The sequence below is a fragment of the Bactrocera oleae genome, chromosome Y (genome assembly GCF_042242935.1).
Source record: "Bactrocera oleae isolate idBacOlea1 chromosome Y, idBacOlea1, whole genome shotgun sequence".
Classification (NCBI taxonomy): Eukaryota; Metazoa; Arthropoda; class Insecta; order Diptera; family Tephritidae; genus Bactrocera; species Bactrocera oleae.
In genome coordinates this window covers 810,689-832,068 of record NC_091542.1, presented here as the reverse complement: position 1 = coordinate 832,068, position 21,380 = coordinate 810,689, and the positions used below count along the sequence as shown (strand labels likewise).

At 36.7% G+C, this 21,380-nt stretch overlaps 1 pseudogene; it reads right to left on the bottom strand.

The window, feature by feature from the left end:
* The window catches only part of LOC138858277 (importin-4-like), a 550,887-nt pseudogene extending 546,493 nt beyond the window's left edge, over positions 1–4,394 (bottom strand).
* Between the last annotated feature and the right edge of the window lie 16,986 nt (positions 4,395–21,380).

Sequence of the window (21,380 nt, the reverse complement as noted above, 5' to 3'; positions counted from 1 at the left end):
GAAAAAACTGATTTTCAAACGAAAGTTGATCGAGCCCATAATTTGAATTGTTTTCAATTTGATGGCAACTGAACCCGAAAACGAAGACGATGATGAAGAATACTTTTTGGGTGAAGACAACTCGAATCCGATGACAACGGCTACTCAAACAATGGACCTTGCACTGAGCGTGCCACCAGAGAAATTGACTCCGCCATTATTGCAACTTTTGGAGCCCGCCTTGGACCCACTGCCACGCCGTGCTGCCTACTTAAGCATGGCCGTTATAGTCTAAGGATGCTCGGAGGACTAAAAAGTTGAAAATAAATATAGTTTAAAAAAACTAAAGACACACGCTTTTAAAGAATATCGAACTAAAAATTTGAAAATAATTTTAAAAATTAACTTAAACAAATAATATATAAAAAATACTAGTATAATTGAGGAAAAGGCTTAAGGCGCTTTGTGTCATAATTTTCGTATATCGAGCGCTCCACGCTTTTTCCTCAATTATACTAGTATTTTTTATATATTATTTGTTTAAGTTAATTTTTAAAATTATATTCAACTTTTTAGTTCGATATTCTTTAAAAGCGTGTGTCTTTAGTTTTTTTTAATTTTTTTATTTTAAACTATATTTATTGTATATTAATTGATAGTTGTTCGATAGCCATCGCAACACTAATCTTACTTTCAGTAAATATTGAAAACAAAGTATTTTGCATAAAAATTTTTATTTTCATGTTATGATTCTTTCAAACAATTTTTTTTAAGCTATTGAATAGCTTTCACCGCGGGCTTTGAGCGCGGTACCGAATCAAAAAATTCCGCAACCAAACTAAACCCAACACGATTACAAAGTATGCGCAAAATGTTTGCATACTTTTAGGCATATTTTGACATCTCAAACGGAACAAATCAACTGAACAGATAGAACAAAAATAATAATATCTAAGATAAAAAATTTTAATGCCAGACCAAAATATGGAATTTAATAAAAAATAAATTATTCAATATTCGGATTCATAATATACTAATATTATGTAACGTTATTATTTGGTAAATAGCTACCCCACCTTTTGGAATAGTATCTCGTTTGAATTGAACAATACAATTGAAATTAGGTATTTTAATCGGATTATCAATGGTAACAAATTTCCACTTATCTTCGGTGGCGTTTTCAACATCAACTTCGCTGATAATAAGTCAGAGCGGTTGACAACTTTCCTTTCGGAAAGATTGAATTTGAAAATGAATAATGATATTGATTTGATAATGAATAACTTCTCATTTATTCAATTCTTGTTTATTTTTTATTAAATTCCATATTTTGATCTGCCATTAAAAAATTTTATCCTAAATATCATAATTTTTGTTCTGTCTGTTCAGTTGATTTGTTCCGATTGAGATGTCAAAATATGCCTAAAAGTATGCAAACATTTTGCGCATACTTTGTAATCGAGTTTAGTTTAGTTACAAACAGACATACAAGTGAAACTAATATAAGCGTGTTAAAAAGGAAGTGATTTTGGGAAAGCGGGTGCTCGAACCGAAAGATGTTCTCTCGTAAGCGAATCGATGCTAAAAAGAAGCGTACGGGATCCTTTTGTAGTCCCTTATATATCTATTGATGGCTTTATTGTAGTCTTATCGTGGTGATGTTGTATGTGTTGCGTGTTGGTGCATTGTGTAGTGATGTGAAATATATGGTAAGTAGGTGTGGTGATGTGGATGTGAATTGATGCGGTGAATGAATAATAACCAAGTACAAAATTAATTTTGATTTAACTCACCGCAAGTAAAATCAGTTGATAAAAACGAAGTGAATTTAGAGAAGGCGGGTGCTCGAATCGAAAGATCTTCCATCGCTGGTCGCCTGGTTTCAAGATATTAGTTGCAAATAGCCTCCGAGCATCCTTCGGCTATAGCGGCAATGCTTAAGTAGGCAGCACGACGTCGCAGTGGGTCCTGACCCTGCAAGGCAGGCTAAAAAAGTTGCAATAATGGCGGAATTAATTTCTCTGGTGGCACGCTCAGTGCAAGCAGATCCATTGTTTGAGTAGCCGTTGTCATCGGATTCGAGCTGTCTTGACCCAAAAAGTACTCTTCATCGTCGTCTTCGTTTTCGGGTTCAGTTGCCATCTAATTGAAAACAACTCGAATAATGAGCTCGATCAACTTTTGTTTGATAATCAATTTTTTCTTAAAGCGCACCAACGAGCCAACGTAAGCCACGGCTTTAATGCGCACAGCGCTATCAAATAGGGCATTACTTGCTGTTTCCAAGCAGAACTTCAACAACATTTTGATGTGATTGTTCAGCAATTAAGCATTCAAATCTGCCATACTCTTGAAAATGTCAAAAACATAAACTAATTGATCGACCTCAGCCTGCAAATGCGTGAAGGGATTTAGCAATTAACGGTATGGACTTCTGCAACGTTTGTTTGGCTGTGTTGTGACCCAATGTGAACGGCACTAAATAAGTCATGCCAGTTACAATGTTGAAAACCATAAATAACCAAGTATACAACTTGGGTATTTAAATTTTAATAGCATTGGAAACGCCTTGCAAATCTTGTTGTTTGTATAGAGCAACAATGAACGTGTTCAATGCGTCAATTGACACTTTACGTATGTCTTTCTGTGGATGACCGACCATCTTGTAAACATTTTGATAAGATTTCTCCAAGTAAGGAATGAAAGCGACTCCGGTATGCTCGGCAAATTCCTTCAATGCTAAAATGGCCTCCTCTTTTTCATCTAAATGAATTTTCAACACTGTATCCCGCAATGTTGTCCAACTCATCATCCTTCCCATCCGATTTTTCAGTATTGATATCGTCTTCGTTTTCATCGGAATCCTCTGCTGCCGCTGATACTCCATCATCGTCTTTAAATGCTGGTACAACCTTCTCTGTAGAGAGTATAGAATCAAATATGCATTCAATCACCTTCGGGAAAACGGAGGCCAGCTCCTCATTTACCACCTCAACCAATAAGGCAATCAAATTAAAAAGAGCACAACGTACATCGAGATCCTTAGCCTTCTCGAGTAAATTCAAAGCGAACGTCATGGTATCTGTGGCGAACGGCATGAAGCTTTGCTTGCCGAACGTGCGAGCCAAGGCAGCATGAGTGTCGATAGCCTATGGACGCAGACTGATAATACCCTCTTTTTCTGTTGGAGCCAAATATGATCGCAGACGAACCGAATTGTTGGGATTCAGAGCCTCGAATAAAATTTTAAGAAGCACCGACAAATATGGCTTCATTTCGTCTTCCAAATTATCACAAAACGTTTCTAACGCATACAACATACGATCAATGTGTTTGGCTTCAGCGCCGCCCCTTCGAGATTCATTGCAGACCTCATGCAAAAATTCGCAACGTATAGGTAGGTTTTGTGATGCGAATTTGGTGATGTCTGATTGTAAATGTTCGGAGAATTGTCCCAGCGCAAAGAAGGCTGCATTACGAACAAGTATTAGGTCGGTGATGCCTACTTTAACAGTATTCAGCATAGCCATGCTTAAGTAGGCAGCACGACGTGGTAGTGGGTCCTGATCCATCAAGGCGGGCTCCAAAAGTTGCACGCTCAATGCACGCAGATCCATTGTTTGAGTAGTTCGGGTTCAGTTGTCATCAAATTGAAAACCACTCGAATTATTGGCTCGATCAACTTGTGGTGGATAATCAATTTTTTCTTAAGTCGCACCAACCAGCCAGCATAAGCAGAACTCCAACAATAATTTGATGTGATTGTTCAGCAATTTAGCATTCAAATCTGCCATACTCTCGAGAACATCAAAAGTATGAACAAATTGATCGACCTCAGCCTGCACAGCAAATGCTTGAAGGGATTTAACAATTAACGGTATGGACTTCTGCAACGTTTGTTTGGCTGTGTTGTGACCCAATGTGAACGGCACCAAAGAAGTCATACTAGCTAGTATGTTGAAAATAACAGGTGTAGTTGCTTCGGTGGCCACCAGTGCAGCAGTGAAAATTTCGCAAATCGATTTCATATGCTGCAAAAATTGATCCGGGGTCGCAGCAGCCAAAATAGCAAATGTAGAACCTAGCTCGCTTTGCTTAAGATCGGCCGAAGAGCAATAGCTGTAGATGAGCTTTAGCACTTCGCTCATCCTTGAGTCAGACTTTTTGGCTTCGTGACGCACCAAAACACCGAAAAATTGAGCATTAAGTATACCCTGCTTAACAATTTGCTGTTACTCAACCGGTACTTTGTTCCATTGACGCAATTTTGGTCAGTGCTTCTTAAGTAGTACAGCAGAATATTGGCGCTCCTGTTGCTCCGGTGCCGAGACGGCAATTTCACAAAGAGCTGGTACAGTCTCAGGATCGTTATCCGAAGTAAGCAAATTTGTAATAATTTGGATCATTTGCTGCATTTTGGATTCTAAAAATTGATTTCTCTTTCAAAGACTCTTATTCCACTTTTTTTCGCTCTTTTGCGAAATTTGTGTGCATGTAAACAAATATGAAAGTACCTATTATAATTATTAATTTGTCTACATGCACATATATATGTAACTCATTGTTTGATGCGAAATCTCCGTTGCCACGGACAACCAATGGCCGAAGCTCACGTTTTTTGTTTTCTTGTCAAAAAGTCACTATGTCGAAGGACTGACGCGACAACAAAGCGTCACAACATTGTGTTGTTGGTAAAAATCCGACTTATGCTGAATAAAAATAACGAAGGGCCGCCGATTGTCACCGTTTCCCTTGTCGCTCTAACAGCTTTGCCTACAAATCATCGTAAATATGTATGGTTATATAATATATGAGCATGCATACATATTGACGCAGATTTTGTCGTAGAAAAATATTTTAAAATTGAAAAATGTTTTAAAATTGAAAAATATGTAGGTTTTTGTATCCATTATTTGTGTGGCAATGTCATAAGCACATATGTATGTATGTACATATAGAGCAGTGCGCGCAAATGTTATTACTGATAAATGATAATAACTGGATTTGAATTTGAATTGTACTTACATAAGTACATACATATGCTTTAAATCATGAAAGGTGTGATTTGCTTATATTACTATTTAAATATATTAAGATTTTTAAGATATTATGTTAGTATGTTATATACTTATGTATGTATGTACATATATAGTAAAGCATAGCAGATACATATACATATATATGTACTTATATGAAAGTATTTCATATTATCAAACATAAGCAATATTTAAAAAGCAACAGCAAATATTCTTTTGAAGTAATATATTTTAATTAAAATGTAATAAATTTTTCATGATATCATAGATATTCAGAAAAGGAATTTCATATCTATGAATATGATTGCATATAAATGTAAAAAAATATAAGCTAACATGCGGCTGTAATATCAATGCAAACTTCTGAGCATAATTTACATTCAGTGCTCAGCTCTGTTCACGTGCCACTGTTAAAATTTCTGCTCAACTACTGTAATAATCTACATTCTCTGATAAACGTTCTCTGATACAAGTAAACAAGAAAAAGCTGTCAGTAAATTTTCTTATTAGCTAATTTTTGAAAATCATCTGCCTAGTGAAGTAGTACGGAGAATACTGGTGCAATTCACATAACTTTTTTCAAATAATTATATGCAAAAAGCAGAAATTGTGTTACATTCCTTTGTACTCACGTGTGATTTCGGTTATATTTGCGTGTAGAAGACGAAAGAACATAAAGCAATTGGCACAAAGCAAGATAAGCAAATAATTGGCAACTTTTTAAGCGTGTAATTTTAGCGAAAAGAGCGAAAAAAAATGGAATAAAAGTCTTTGAAAACAGAAATCAATTTTTAGAATCCAAAATGCAGCAAATGATCCAAATTATTACAAATTTGCTTACTTCGGATAACGATCCTGAGACAGTACCAGCTCTTTGTGAAATTGCCGTCTCGGCACCGGAGCAACAGGTGCGTCAATATTCTGCTGTACTACTTAAGAAGTGCTGACCAAAATTGCGTCTATGGAACAAAGTACCGGCTGAGCAACAGCAAATTATTAAGCAGGGTATGCTTAATGCGCAATTTTTCGGTGTTTTGGTGCGTCATGAAGATAAAAAGTATGCCTCATGGATGATCGAAGTGCTAACGCTCATCTACAGCTATTGCTCTTCGGCCGATCTTAAGCAAAGCGAGCTAGGTTCTACATTTGCTATTTTGGCTGCTGCGACCCCGGATCAATTTTTGCAGCATATGAAATCGATTTGCGAAATGTTCACTGCTGCACTGGTGGCCACCGAAGCAACTACACCTGTTATTTTCTACATACTAGCCAGTATGACTTCTTTGGTGCCGTTCACATTGGGTCACAACACAGCCAAACAAACGTTGCAGAAGTCCATACCGTTAATTGTTAAATCCCTTCAAGCATTTGCTGTGCAGGCTGAGGTCGATCAATTTGTTCATACTTTTGATGTTCTCGAGAGTATGGCAGATTTGAATGCTAAATTGCTGAACAATCACATCAAATTGTTGTTGGAGTTCTGCTTATGCTGGCTGGTTGGTGCGACTTAAGAAAAAATTGATTATCCAACACAAGTTGATCGAGCCAATAATTCGAGTGGTTTTCAATTTGATGGCAACTGAATCCGAAGGCGAAGACGATGGTTAAGAATAATTTTTGGGTGAAGACATCTCGAACCCGATGACAACGGCTACTCAAACAATGGATCTGCTTGCCTTGAGCGTGTAACTTTTGGAGCCCGCCTTGATGGATCAGTCCATAGGCTATCGACACTCATGCTGCCTTGGCTCGCACGATCGGCAATCAAAGCTTCATATCGTTCGCCACAGATACCATGACGTTCGCTTTGAATTTACTCGAGAAGGCTAAGGATCTCGATGTACGTTGTGCTCTTTTTAATTTGATTGCCTTATTGGTTGGGGTGGTAAATGAGGAGCTGTCCTCCGTTTTCCCGAAGGTGATTGAATGCATGTTTGATTCTATACTCTCTACAGAGAAGGTTGTACCACAATTTAAACCCGATGATGGAGTATCAGCGGCAGCAGAGGATTCCGATGAAAACGAAGACGATATCAATATTGAAAAATCGGATGGGAAGGATGATGAGTTGGACAACATTGCGGGATACCGTGTTGAAAATTCATTTAGATAAAAAAGAGGAGGCCATTTTAGCATTGAAGGAATTTGGCGAGCATACCGGAGTCACTTTCATTCCTTACTTGGAGAAATTTTATCAAAATGTTTACAAGATGGTCGGTCATCCACAGAAAGACATACGTAAAGTGTCAATTGACGCATTGAATACGTTCATTGTTGCTCTATACAAACAACAAGATTTGCAAGGCGTTTCCAGTGCTATTACAATGTAAATACCCAAGTTGTATACTTGGTTATTTATGGTTTTCAACATTGTAACTGGCATGACTTATTTAGTGCCGTTCACATTGGGTCACAACACAGCCAAACAAACGTTGCAGAAGTCCATACCGTTAATTGCTAAATCCCTTCACGCATTTGCAGGCTGAGGTCGATCAATTTGTTCATACTTTTGATGTTCTCGAGAGTATGGCAGATTTGAATGCTAAATTGCTGAACAATCACATCAAATTATCGTTGGAGTTCTGCTTATGCTGGCTGGTTGGTGCGACTTAAGAAAAAATTGATTATCCACCACAAGTTGATCGAGCCAATAATTCGAGTGGTTTTCAATTTGATGGCAACTGAACCCGAAGGCGAAGACGATGATGAAGAATAATTTTTGGGTGAAGACAACTCGAACCCGATGACAACGGCTACTCAAACAATGGATCTGCTTGCATTGAGCGTGCAACTTTTGGAGCCCGCCTTGATGGATCAGGACCCACTACCACGTCGTGCTGCCTACTTAAGCATGGCTATTATGAATACTGTTAAAGTAGGCATCACCGACCTAATACTTGTTCGTAATGCAGCCTTCTTTGCGCTGGGACAATTCTCCGAACATTTACAATCAGACATCACCAAATTCGCATCACAAAACCTACCTATACTTTGCGAATTTTTGCATCAGCTCTGCAATGAATCTCGAAGGGGCGGCGCTGAAGCCAAACACATTGATCGTATGTTGTATGCGCTAGAAACGTTTTGTGATAATTTGGAAGACGAAATGAAGCCATATTTGTCGGTGCTTATTAAAATTTTATTCGAGGCTCTGAATCCCAACAATTCGGTTCGTCTGCGATCATATTTGGCTCCAACAGAAAAAGAGGGTATTATCAGTCTGCGTCCATAGGCTATCGACACTCATGCTGCCTTGGCTCGCACGTTCGGCAAGCAAAGCTTCACGCCGTTCGCCACAGATACCATGACGTTGAAAATTCATTTAGATGAAAAAGAGGAGGCCATTTTAGCATTGAAGGAATTTGCCGAGCATACCGGAGTCGCTTTCATTCCTTACTTGGAGAAATCTTATCAAAATGTTTACAAGATGGTCGGTCATCCACAGAAAGACATACGTAAAGTGTCAATTGACGCATTGAACACGTTCATTGTTGCTCTATACAAACAACAAGATTTGCAAGGCGTTTCCAATGCTATTAAAATTTAAATACCCAAGTTGTATACTTGGTTATTTATGGTTTTCAACATTGTAACTGGCATGACTTATTTAGTGCCGTTCACATTGGGTCACAACACAGCCAAACAAACGTTGCAGAAGTCCATACCGTTAATTGCTAAATCCCTTCACGCATTTGCAGGCTGAGGTCGATCAATTAGTTTATGTTTTTGAAATTTTCAAGAGTGTGGCAGATTTGAATGCTAAATTGCTGAACAATCACATCAAAATGTTGTTGAAGTCCTGCTAGGAAGCAGCAAGTAATGCCCTATTTGATAGCGCTGTGCGCATTAAAGCCGTGGCTTACGTTGGCTCGTTGGTGCGCTTTAAGAAAAAATTGATTATCAAACAAAAGTTGATCGAGCTCATTATTCGAGTTGTTTCCAATTTGATGGCAACTGAACCCGAAAACGAAGACGATGATGAAGAGTACTTTTTGGGTCAAGACAGTTCGAATCCGATGACAACGGCTACTCAAACAATGGATCTGCTTGCACTGAGCGTGCCAGCAGAGAAATTGATTCCGCAATTATTGCAACTTTTTTTAGCCGGCCTTGCAGGGTTTAGGACCCACTGCCACGTCGTGCTGCCTACTTAAGCATTGCCGCTATAGCCGAAGGATGCTCGGAGGCTATTTGCAACTAATATCTTGAAACCAGACGACCAGCGACGGAAGATCTTTTGATTCGAGCACCCGCCTTCTCTAACTTCACTTCGTTTTTATCAACTGATTTTACTTGCGGTGAGTTAAATCAAAATTAATTTTGTACTTGGTTATTATTCATTCACCACATCAATTCACATCCACATCACCGCACCTACCTCCCTTACATTCCACATCACTACACTATGCACCAACACGCACACATATACAACATCGCCACGATCACACTACCATAAAGCCATCAATAGATATATAAGGGACAACAAAAGGATCCCGTACGCTTCTTTATAGCATCGATTCACTTACGAGAGAACATCTTTCGGTTCGAGCACCCGCTTTCCCAAAATCACTTCGTTTTTATCAACTGATTTTACTAGCGGTGAGTGAAATCAAAATTAATTTCGTACTTGGTTATTTATGGTCCTTCGAGCCCTAGTGAACGGAACTATGGGTCATTAAACATTAAAGAAAAAAAAAAATAATAATTAAATAACGTGAACAAAAAATAACAACATGAAAAAAAAATAATGTGGCAAAAAATGAACAAACAGTGAATAAAACATAGGCGCATTTATTGGAAAAAACAAAACAGGTGCAGTGGTAAAGGTGCGGTGCCAAGAAGTGAACATTCAGTGAAAACAAAAAACCAAAAAGGTGCAGTGACAGTTATTGGATAAAACAGTGCAGTGTTATATAAAGAGATATATAAATATATATATATGTTATATGTGTACATAGAGAAAATATATGTACCTATATATATATATACATACATGCCTACATAGGCAAAAGGTGAATTTGTGAGTTGAGTGACCGAAGATATGTTCGAACACATACACATACATATATAACATAAAAGTAGAAAAGCGGCAAAACATATTAAATGTGCAAAAAAAAAAAAACATAAAATCAAAAAATACTGAAACACAAAAACAAAAAATCTAAACTCGCCGTGAAACCCAAAAATATACAAAAACAAGTAAGGAAGGGCTAAGTTCGGATGTAACCGAACATTTTATACTCTCGCAAAGTCAAATGGTATACTCGTTTGAGATTTCTTTGTGGATTGACTGAATATTTTCGGTAGAAGGTCAATTATAGGCACTGTGGTCCACATATTTAGTACTTAGGGGCTTGAAGAGTTTTGCTTCGATTTAGACAATTTTTGGTCACAAGGTGGCATACTTTAAACGTATTATTCACGCAAAGTTTTACACCGATATAATCATTGTTGCTTGATATGCATATTGGAAAGTGAAAGAATCAGATGGAATTGAAAATGGTATTATATGGGAAATATACATGGTTGTAGTCCGATTTCGCTCATTTTCGCACTATAACATAGAAATATGAAAAGAACGTTATACACCGAATTTGATAAAAATCGGTTAAGCAGATCCCAATATATGGGTTTTCACCTAAAATTGGGTGGTGCCACGCTCACTGACTAATTTTGAACGCGGTTCCTATAAAGTCATCTCATACCATCCCAGAGATAAAATTTAACGTCTGTGGCGGTTTAGTGATTGGCTTATCGCGCTTTTAGTATTTTTCAACAGTACCGTTATATGGGGAGTGGGTGGAGTTGTCACCCGAATTCACTCATTTTCACACTGTAGGTAGAGGTACTAAAAACATTTGCTTTCAGAGAATTTTGTTATTATAGCATTAGCGGTTTCGGAGATATACACATTAATCCTATTAGGGGCGGGACCACGGTCACTTTAAAAAAAAATTTTAACTGCAGATGCCCCTCGCTATTGTGATCCTGTATAGCAAATAAGAGTCTTGTATCATGTTGTGGAGCTTAGTTATGGCAATTTATTTGTTTTTGAATAATGGCGTTTTGTGGGCGTGGCAGTGGTCCGATTGAGCCCATCTGCAATACCAACGGTCTCACGGACGGACGGACGGACAGACGGACAGGTAGTCAGCCGGATTTCAACTCGTCTCTTCATCCTGATCATTTATATATATATAACCCTATATCTAACTCGATTAGTTTTTGGTGATACAAACAACCGTTAGGTGAACAAAACTATTATACACTGTAGCAACAGGTTGCGAGAGTATAAAAAAGACATTAACAATCAAACACGGGAGCGAGATTCACAACAAAATACACAATATATACAGCAGCAAAAACACAGAGAGAGAGCTGCACTACAGGCATCGGAACAGCAGGCGTTAAGCAAAAAAAGGGAAAACCCCCTTGAGGCGAGACAATGTAAGTGTATCGTTTTAAGTTTTTTATTAATTATGTATGTATGTTTGTAGAACCTGTATACCGTTAAAACTATGAAAATCCGTTTTATAAGGTTGAAAACACGCGTATGGAAACATTGAAGGAAAATATAAAAACTAAAAATTTGAGCATTATATACTTATATTTTTCCTAACTTTAACGAATTGCAAAAAACCAATACATAAAAAATTAAAAAATTGGGGTGATTATACTTATATACATATGTACTTATACAATACTTGTATTTACATATACATGTATATATATCTATATTATATTAACAAATTATTGATTGCCTTAACTTATGCGGTTACATTTGTATATATTGGGTTAGCAACTAAGACTTTAACATTTTGTCAATGACCTTTTCCATCTTTAAGGCAGCATCATAATTCCACGTTCATAAAACTTCTGGTTTTTATTTGCAAATAACTGAATCAGGTACGATTTGACATCATCATCATTATTGAAATTTTTCCCAATCAAGGAGCCTTGTTAAGATCGAAAGAAAAAGTAATTCGATGGTGCAAGGTCAGGACTATATGGTGGATGTGGCAAAACATCCTAACCAAGCTGCAATAATTTTTGCCGAGTGACCAAAGATGTGTGTGGACTTGGCTGGTATTGTTGTAAAAAACCCATTTTTCATCGCCAGTTATCATTTGTTTTAAAAATGGATAATTTTCATTAAGTTTCTTTAACAAATCACAACTGTTAATGCGTTGCGTTAAATGCGTTTCTTTCAGTTCGCGAAACCTGAAACTTCTTTGTAACCTCGCGTGTTATACTGTGACGATCCGAATCGATTATTGCTTTGATCAGGTCGTCATCAACTTCAACTGGACGACCAGAGCGTTTTTCATCTTTGTGTGAAAAATCACCAGAATGAAATTTGGCAAACCAATTTTGACACTGCCGTTCTTTTATGGTTGCTTCGCTATAAAGACACATAACTCTTTGGGAACTTGTGGTGTGTTTTTCCCTTTTTCGAAATTAAAAACGCAAAATATGACGAAAATGTTCCTTTTGAACCGCGTTTGAAAACTACGCAACCGATCGAACTTTTTTTTACTGATTGATAGCTGAATTACCAACTATCAAATAACGAAATGTGTTTTACATTTGGACTACGCCAGCAAACCTAAAAATTCAACTGAAGCCATCTATGAGTGAAATCCGCAATTTCATATTTGCCAACCCAGTGCAATAATTATCTCATCGTTATTATTAAAAAGTGGTGCAGCACCCTTCCATTACTGATTTCCTAATGTAATAGAAGGGCTCTCCTGAACAAATACAATAGCTTCAATAAATTGACCAAAAATTTTACCTCTTATGTAAATCTCTTATCTTACAGAAACCAACTTTATGGAATTCATAATTATTGGCTCAAAATTATTGGTTCATTAGGAGGGCTCAACCAATCTTCCCTACGAAAATTAATGGCATTTTCATCAGTTAACCATTTAGGGTGAATAGTGAATCAATGTGACTTATATAATTTTCCTTCTACACTTTCTTCAGTCTAATCTTTATATTCAATAATTTTAAATATTCCTTATTAATCAATTAGCACACAACAACCCCAAAATAAACAAGTAAGGAAGGGATAAGTTCGGATGTAACCGAACATTTACGGTTCCTATAAAGTCATCTCATACCATCCCAGAAATAAAATTTAACGTCTCTGGCGTGTTTGGTGCTTGGCTTATCGCGCTTTTAGTATTTTTTAACAGTACCGTTATATAAAGAGTGGCCGGGCTTGTCACCCGATTTCACCCTATGGTTCTAAAACCATATGCTTTTAGTGAATTTGGCTATTACAGCTTTAGTGGTTTAGGAGACATGTACATTAAACTTATTAGGGGCGGGACCACGCCCACTTAAAAAAAAAATTTAACTGCAGATGCAGGGACGGGCTGTGATCCTGTTTACCAAATAACACTATTGTATCTTATTGCGGAGCTTAGTTATTGCAGTTTATTTGTTTTTGATTATTGGCGATTTGTGGTCGTGGCAGTGGTCCGATTACGCCCATCTGCAATACCAACCGTCTTACGGTACTAAGAAACATGTCTATCAAGTTTCATAAAGATATCTTAATTTAATTCAAGTTAGAGCTTGCACGGACGGACGGACAGTCACCCGGATTTCAACTCGTCTCTTTATCCTGATTATTTATATATATATAACCCTATATCTAACTCGATTAGTTTTAGGTGATACCAACAACCGTTAGGTGAACAAAACTATTATACTCTGTAGCAACAGGTTGCGAGAGCAACAGGTTAACATAAGCGCAGTCGGTAAAAGCGCCATAAGAGTGAAAACTCAGATGTGGAGGATGATGATTTGAACCTCATTGCGGGATACAGTGTTGAAAATTCATATTGAGTTGAAAAAGAGGAGGCCATTTTAGCATTGAAGAAATTCACCGTACATACCAGAGTCGCTTTCATGCCTTACTTGGAGAAATCTTATCAAAATGTTTACAAGATGATCGATCATCCATAGGAAGATATACGTAAAGCGTCAATTGACGCATTGAAATCTTCGATTGTGGCTCTATACAAACTACAAGATTTGCAAGGCGTTTACAATGCTATTACAATTATGATACCCAAATTGGGTCAAATTATGCATCATGACGAAGAAGTTTCTGTTGTACTCTTTGTCCAATTTGACGAGTTTACTGGAGATGAAGACGAAGACGCTGAATAGAGCGAATATGATGAGACTATCGTAGAGGGTGCTGGCAATATACTTGGTTATATATGGTCCTTCGAGCCGGAACGGATAAAACAACGAAACAAGGCGCAATCAGTCACATATTTGGATCACAATTCGAATAATTTTTTGGGCAATATACAAGAAAAAGCTTTAAGTAAATTTGCTTATTAGCTATTTGTATTCTATCATTCTTTGAAAATTCACATAACTTTTGCAAATAATTACATGCAAAAAGTAGAAATTGCGATAAATTTTTTTGTATTCACGTGTGAGTTCGGTTATATGTGCGTCTAAAAAAATGAAGCAACATAAAGCAGTTGGCGCAAAGCAAGAGAAACAAATAATTTGGAAATTTGTAAGCGTGTAATTTAAGCGAAAAGAACGAAAAACTACTGGAATAAGTGTCTTTGGGAACAGAAAGCAATTTTTGGAATTCAAAATTCAGTAAATGATCCAAATAATTACAAATTTACTTTCTTCGGCTAACGATGTAATCAAAAAGGCCACCGCTGATTTGCAGGAGGCTTACAAGCATTCTGGGACTGTACCAGCTATTTGCGAAATTGCCGTCTCGACAATGAAGCCACAGGTGCGTCAATATTCTGTTGCACTACTTAAGAAGCATTTAGCGAAATTGCGTCAATGGAACAAAGTGCCGGTTGACAAACAGCAAATTATTAAGCAGGGTATGCTTAATGCCCTCATGCAGGAGAAACAAAAGTCTGTACGTAAGGTTATTGCTCAATTTCTTGATGGTTTTGTGCGTCACGAAGCCAAAGAGTCTGATTCATGGATGAGCGAAGTGATAAAGTTCATCTACAGCTACTGTTCTTTTACCGATCCTAAAAAAAGCGAGCTAGATTCATCTACATTTACTATTTTGGCCTTATACCTAGTCACAATAAACGAGCTCAATACGTCTATTGACACTTTACGATAATATTTCTCAAAGTAAGGGATGAACGGTACTCTATCTTTTCATCTAAATATGCATTTTTAACACTGTATCCCGCAATGTTGTCCATATAATTATCCTCCCCATCCGAGTTATCATTATCGATATCATCTTGCTTGAAGAAACGAAGTGAATTTAGAGAAGGCGGGTGCTCGAACCGAAAGATGTTCCGTCGCATGGTTTCGAGATATTTGTTGCAAGTAGCCTCCGAGCATCCTTCGGCTATAGCGGCCATGCCTAAGTAGGAAACACAATGTGGCAGTGGGTCCTGACCCTGCAACACGGGCAAAAAAAGTTGCAATAATGGCAGAATTGATTTCTTTGGTGACACTCTCAGTGCAAGCAGATCCATTGTTTGAATAGCCGTTGTCATCGGATTCGAGTTGTCTTCACCCAAAAAGTATTCTTCTTCATCGTCTTCGTTTTCGGGTTCAGTTGCCATCAAATTGAAAATAACTCGAATTATGGGCTCGATCAACTTTTATTTGATAATAAATTTTTTCTTAAGGCGCACCAACCAGCAAACGTAAGCCACGGCTTTAATGCGCACATCGCTATCAAATTGGGCATTACTTCCTGCCTCCAAGCAGAACTCCAACAACATTTTTATGTGATTGTTCAGCAATTTAGCATTCAAATCTGCCATACTCTCGAGAATATCAAAAGCATGAACAAATTGATCGACCTCAGGCTGCAAAGCAAATGCTTGAAAAAATTTAACAATTAATGGTATGGACTTCTGCAGCGTTTATTCAGCTGTGTTGGGACCCAATGTGAACGGCACCAAATAAGTCATACCAGTTACAATGTTGAAAACCATAAATAACCAAGTATATTGCCAGCACCCTCTACGATAGCCTCATCGTATTCGCTCCTCGCAAATTGGTAAGCGACCTTGCCCTGGAGCACGTCCATTATACAAGAGAAGACAACATCACGAAGTTCAACCGATCGTTTTCAAAAGATCACCCAAACCTTCAAATGCAGACAACACAACAGGAACTTCTTCGTCATCATGTACAATTTGACACAATTTAGGAATCCAAATTGTAATAGCATTGGAAACGTCTTGCAAATCTTGTAGTTTGTATAGAGCCACAATTAACAATTTCAATGCGTCAATTGGCACTTTACGTATGATTTCCTGTGGATGATCGATCATCTTATAAACATTTTGATAAGATTTCGCCAAGTAAGGGATGAAAGCGACTCCGGTATACTCGGCAAATTTCTTAATTGCTAAAATGGCCTCCTCTTTTAAAGTGAATGTTTATTTATAAGATTTATCGATAAATGCAATTTACGTATTGTTTGCCGATTGAATGTATATGTATGTAGTTTGTCTTTTTACTGTAGATTCTAGCTTTAATTGTTATTGTGCCTTTAGCTGAATTGTTGTTACGCAGTTCTGCTAATTGCTTTATTAAGCCTAAGGGGTACTGCCGGAAATTCGTTGCAAATAAATACTTGAACTTTTATTTTTTCTTTTGTGGTTGTTGTGTGCATATATAATATATATAAATGTAAGCGCATAAGTTAAGGCAATCAATAGTTTGTTAATATAAAATACATATATACACATATATCTGTAAATATAGTATTATATAAGTACATATGTATATAAGTATATTCACCGGATTTTTTATTTTTTTTATATGTCAATTTTTTGGAATTTTCCGTTAACGTTAAAAGTATACAGGATTTACAACATACATATATAATTAATAAAAAAAATTAAAACGATACACTTTCTTTGTCTCGCCTCAAGGGGGTTTTGGGGAGAATAGATGTGTGTGTTTTTTTTTGTGTGTGTTTTTGCTGCTGCATATATATTTTGTTGTTAATCTCGCGCCCGTATTTGATTATTAATGTTTTGGTTTTTATGTATATTTTTGGGATTCGCGCCGCGTTTCGATTTTTTGTTTTTTGGTTTCGCGCCCGTTTATTTTTGTGTTTAAGTATGTTTTCATTTTATGTTTTTGTTTTTTGGGACATTTAATATGTTTATCCGCTTTTCCTCTTTTATGTTATATATGTGTTCGAACATATGTTCGGTCACTCAACTCTCAAATTCGCTTTTGGCATATGTATGTATATACTTATATATACGTACATATATTTTCTTTATGTACACAAATAACATATATATATATATATTTGTATATTTCTTTATATTACACTGCACTTTTTTTTCCAATAACTGTCACTGTACCTTTTTGGTTTTTTTTTGTTCAGTTTTTGTCACTCCACGGGTTTTTTTTTATTTGTTTTCCAATAAATGAACCGGTTATTTTTCACTATTTGTTCAGTTTTTGGCACATTATTTTTTGTTCACGCTGTTAGTTTTTGTTCACGTTATTTAATTATTATTATTTTTTCTTTTATGTTTAAATAGTTCCGTTCACTAGGACTCGAAGGACCATAAATAACCAAGTACGAAATTAATTTTGATTTCACTCACCGCTAGTAAAATCAGTCGGTAAAAACGAAGTAATTTTGGGAAAGCGGGTGCTCGAACCGAAAGATGTTCTCTCGTAAGCGAATCGATGCTAAAAAGAAGCGTATGGGATCGTTTTGTAGTCCCTTATATATCTATTGATTGATGGCTTTATGGTAGTGTGATCGTGGCGATGTTGTATATGTGTGCGTGTTGGTGCATGGTGTAGTGATAAATGTGGTGTGACAGTGTCTTATGATGATGGGGAATGAGTGGTCATTTAGCCATACCACCATAATAACCAAGTTCGAAATTAATTTCGATTTCACTCACCGCTAGTAAAATCAATTGATAAAAACGAAATGAATTTAGGGAAGCGGGTGCTCAAACCGAAAGATGTTCCGGCGCATGGTTTCGAGATATTTGTTGCAAGTAGCCTCCGAGCATCCTTCGGCTATAGCGGCCATGCCTAAGTAGGCAACAGAACGTGGAAGTGGGTCCTGACCCTGCAAGGCGGGCTCCAAAAGGTGCAATAATGGCGGAGTCAATTTCTCTGGTGGCACGCTCAGTGCAAGGTCCATTGTTTGAGTAGCCCTTGTCATCGGATTCGTGTTGTCTTCACCCAAAAAGTATTCTTCATCATCGTCTTCGTTTTCGGGTTCAGTTGCCATCAAATTGAAAACAATTCAAATTATGGGCTCGATCAACTTTCGTTTGAAAATCAGTTTTTTCTTAAGGCGAACGACCCAGCCAACGTAAGCCGCGACTTTTATGCGCATAGCGCTATCAAATAGGGCATTACTTGCTGCCTCCAAGAACAACTTCGACAACATTTTTATGTGATTGTTCAGCAATTTAGCATTTAAATCTGCCATACTCTCGAGAATATCAAAAACATAAACGAATTGGTCGACCTCAGTCTGCACAGCAAATGCTTGAAGGGATTTACAATTAACGGTATGGACTTCTGCAACGTTTGTTCAGCTGTGTTGTGACCCAGTGTGAACGCCACCAAATAAGTCATACCAGTTACAATGTTGAAAACCATAAATAACCAAGTATATTGCCAGCACCCTCTACGATAGCCTCATCGTATTCGCTCCTCGTCAAATTGGTAAGCGACCTTGCCCTGGAGCACGTCCATTATACAAGAGAAGACAAAATCACGAAGTTCAACCGATCGTTTTCAAAAGATCACCCAAACCTTCAAGTGCAGACAACACAACAGGAAATTTCTTAATTGCTAAAATGGCCTCCTCTTTTAAAGTGAATGTTTATTTATAAGATTTATCGATAAATGCAATTTACGTATTGTTTGCCGATTGAATGTATATGTATGTAGTTTGTCTTTTTACTGTAGATTCTAGCTTTAATTGTTATTGTGCCTTTAGCTGAATTGTTGTTACGCAGTTCTGCTAATTGCTTTATTAAGCCTAAGGGGTACTGCCGGAAATTCGTTGCAAATAAATACTTGAACTTTTATTTTTTCTTTTGTGGTTGTTGTGTGCATATATAATATATATAAATGTAAGCGCATAAGTTAAGGCAATCAATAGTTTGTTAATATAAAATACATATATACACATATATATGTAAATATAGTATTATATAAGTACATATGTATATAAGTATATTCACCGGATTTTTTATTTTTTTTATATATCAATTTTTTGGAATTTTCCGTTAACGTTAACAGTATACAGGATTTACAACATACATATATAATTAATAAAAAAAATTAAAACGATACACTTTCTTTGTCTCGCCTCAAGGGGTTTTGGGGAGAATAGATGTGTGTGTTTTTTTTTTGAGGATTTTGTAGTTTTCTCTTTTTGCCTTATCGCCAGCTTTTACGATGCCTGTTGTGCATCTCTCTCCCTGTGTTTTTGCTGCTGCATATATATTTTGTTGTTAATCTCGCGCCCGTATTTAGGTCAAAAAAATATTGTCGACGCAATAGCGAATATTTAGAATAGTCGACAAGTGAACCGGTTTTTTTAAAATGTTTAAAGGCTCGAGTTTTTCTGTTTTTCAATTTATATAACTCTTTCGAAAACCACGGACTTATACTTTTGTTTTTGTTAACAATTACTATTGGAACATACTTTTCAAATAATTTCATAATAATATTATTAAAATGAGAGACACTCAATTCAATGTCACCATTATAATTAGGCCATGTTATTGTAGAAAGTTCTATATTTAATTTTTTTAAATTAGCTTTTGCAAAGTTAAACCGAGTACAGAAGCACGAAGTTTGATGATTATTATCCCGTACAATGCCTGAGATTTCGACAGATATTTCCAAAGCAGGATGATATGAGTCCTCTGGTAGAACAAGAGGATTACTCTGAATAACGGAACACTTTGCGGAGGTATCAACGTATACTAAATCTAAGCATTTACCAAATTTATTCGGAATCAAATTAATTTGGTTCAGACCCAACTCGGACATTTTTTCGAAAAACTCATTAAAACATGACCGATTGCAAATCGGCACGATATAGTCATCGAATGGTTTCCACGAAGCACACGGTAAATTGAAATCACCTAATACAATTATTGAATCTGCATTATTTGCCATCGAGGTAGCACTATTTATTAAAGAAGCATGCTGCATGTATACAGATAAGCCGGAATGGGGTGGTATATAAGATAGGGTTAAATAAATAAAGCAACTATTAACGTATACTCTAATACATTTAAATTCAAATGAGTCGGTCCCTGGAACAAGAATATTTTCAGATGGGATAGAGGAATGCACGGCAAATAGAACACCTCCACCGATTCTGTTCAGTCGATCACATCTAAAAACTTGAAATTTGCTGTTTTAAATCTCATTATCAAATATGTGAGGTTTTTAAAATGTTTCTGTAAATCCAATTATATAATATTGAAATTAAAATTGGAACTGTTTAAATACAAGTCGGTAAATTTTGTATTAAGACCTTTAACATTTTGATAATAAATGCAAAAGTCCCAGGTGGCCAGAATGAACTATCTAAGATCTTTTTGAATGTTTCAAGAGATACGTCTATTTTAAACGATGATATACTTCTATCATAATTGAAGTTAAATTTACGTATATTGATATCATCGATTTTTAAACGTGACGAAATGTAAGATTTAATGTCCTCCACCAAGGTATCTTTGGCAAGTCTCGAAATAAATATAGACTTTTTAGGTGGAATAACTATCAAGTTATTAACTGATGCTACTAAGTTAATAGGGGGAGCCTCTGGAATTGTGAGACACTTATTACTATTAGATAGAGCTTTTGGGGAATTGAGCTCTTTGGAAGTTGACGGCTTATCACCTTGAGGGCAAGGAGAAGAGAGATTTATTAGGTCATTGGGAGGAGACGTTCTTTTCTGAACAGAAGAACTAAGTGTTACTTCATCGGAAGGACGTTTACGCTTAGGAGCAGGTTTAGAGGATTCGTGAGAATCATTCAGGCACTTAAAAGATTTGAACAATTTTTCATAGTGCCTAAATTTTTCAGTGAGGGTTACAAGATCACGACCGATTTCGTTAAAGCCATTGCGTGTCTCCCTATAAACTTTAAATAGATCGATTTCAATAGATCTACAATTTAAACAGGACCAACGCAATCCCTTACAGTCGATAATAGAATCTAAGATTCTACCAGTCAGTCCAGCACATTTAATATGGGCAAGCCCATCACAAAGCCAGCATGAAACGTAGCGATCTGACTCGCCTTTAATGTTACAATTGGGGAAGTTACAAGACATAATAAACCACAAGAATGAAGATCAAA